Source organism: Equus asinus, chromosome 17, assembly GCF_041296235.1.
Source record: "Equus asinus isolate D_3611 breed Donkey chromosome 17, EquAss-T2T_v2, whole genome shotgun sequence".
Lineage (NCBI taxonomy): Eukaryota > Metazoa > Chordata > Mammalia > Perissodactyla > Equidae > Equus > Equus asinus.
In genome coordinates this window covers 21483600-21485682 of record NC_091806.1, presented here as the reverse complement: position 1 = coordinate 21485682, position 2083 = coordinate 21483600, and the positions used below count along the sequence as shown (strand labels likewise).

Genomic DNA, 2083 nt, shown 5'->3' with positions numbered 1-2083 from the left:
TTATTGAGACTGGATAGGACCTGAGTGGTTCATAGAGAAGTGGAGACATATCAGTATCCAGGAACGTGCCATAGCTCTGCCTACGCTACAATATCGGATTATGAGAGAATAGCAAAGGAATATGTTCATTACCTGCACCTCTCACTTAAACGTGTTTGTCTATTACAGAAAATAACAACATTCTTGCCACACTGAAAAAACAAACAAACTTGTCAGAAGATGGGGGATATCTGGACCGACTAATAGCAAGAAGTATTGCCTAGACTCTGAGGACATCAAATCTTAATATTAGATATAAGATATTAGATATAAGTAGCACAAATGATAATAAATGCTACTTATATTGGTATGGAAATAACATGATTAAATTTTGATGAAATGCTCCTACAAACTCTCTGCAATGATATATAGATGGAGGGAACATTATTATCATTATCATTTTATTGATTTATATTAAATTGGATATATTTCCAGGAGAGTCAGTTTACCTAAAGCAGACTTAGCATTGTTTATCTTTTTCTAGTTACTGAAAAACAGAAAACAGCAGCAGTTTAACTGTTAAGCTAGTTAGATGATGTTACCCTCCAATTCCATTTTCTCCTACAAACAGGGATTTCCAGACCTGAGTGATGGCTGTTGAGAACTGCACTATGTTTACTGACTTCATATTCTTAGGACTTTCTGACAGACAGGATGTTCAGCAGGGGCTCCTTGTGCTCTTTCTGCTGGTCTATGGCATAACTGTGATTGCCAATCTAGGCATGATCCTGCTAATCAAGATGGACTCTAAACTCCACACACCCATGCATTATTTCCTGAGCAATCCGTCTTTCTTTGATATCTGCTACTCCTCCACTGTCTCTCTCAAGATGCTGGCTGATTTCTTATCCGAGCAAAAGACAATTCCATATAGTTTATGTGCCATTCAGATTTATTATTTTCGGGCCTTTGCAGATGTGGAATGTCTCGTGTTGGCTCTCACGGCGTATGTCCATTATGTAGCCATTTACAATCCACTTCTTTATACAACTGCCATGTCCAAGAGAGTCTGTATCCAACTAGTGGCTATTGCCTACATTGTTGGCTTGATAGATTCAGCGGTTCATACCTGTTGCAAATTTCAATTGTCATTTTGCCATTCCAATATCATCAATCACTTTTTCTGTGACATCTCACTGTTATTAGCCCTGTCCACTTCAGACACATCCATCAATGAGATAATGGTGTTCACTTTCATTGGCTGTGCTATGGGGGTCCAGCATTGTCCCTGTCCTCCTGTCCTACAGCTACATCATAACTACCATCCTTAGAATGAACTCAGCTGAAGAGAGATAAAAAGCCTTCTCTACATGTGCCTCTCACTTAACTGCTGTGGCTGTATTTCATGGCACATTCCTGTTCATGTATTTCTGACCCAGTTCAAGCTACTCCATGGACATGGACAAAATGGCCTCTGTTTTCTACACAGTGGTCATCCCTATGTTAAACCCAGATGTGAAAGGTGCCCTGACAAAAGCAATTGATGTTCTGGGTGAAACCATGTCTTCATCCAAAAGTATTTATTTAAAGATTATGAGAGCTAAAGTTCAGTCACTTCAACATACATTCCTGTAGTCTCATCAGTACACCCTTGATATTATTTTTAGTTATCATTGTGCCTAAATTTGAGTGTAGGGAGCAGTGGTTATTTAACTTAATCTTCTCTCAGATCTAAGGAAGAGCACTAGTAAGTTAACTTTGCTGTTTTGCAAAGAGGGTCCTTTTATATTTCCCTTCTACGTTCATGGATATGCCCCAGTGAGACAGAATGGGCATAGAACCACAACCCTCATGGCAATTTAACTCATCCTCCTTAAGGCTCCAATAGCTTTTTTTAAACAAAGAGTTTAATAAACTTGCTTAGCCAGAAGGAAACAATAGTGGGATAATTTAGTTTTGTTTATATATTTCCTATGTACTAGTATGAAGCTAAAAAGTTTCTATCATAATACTTAGAAGTCGATAATTAGTACATGAATAATTAGGAGTTAAGAAATCTCCTTCCATAGATTAAATGTTCCATAAAGACACAGCCCTTGTCTGT

General features: G+C 38.0%; 1 pseudogene; it reads left to right on the top strand.

The window, feature by feature from the left end:
• Positions 1-629: 629 nt before the first annotated feature.
• Positions 630-1614, top strand: LOC106835851 (olfactory receptor 8U9-like; annotated as a pseudogene).
• Positions 1615-2083: the final 469 nt, after the last annotated feature.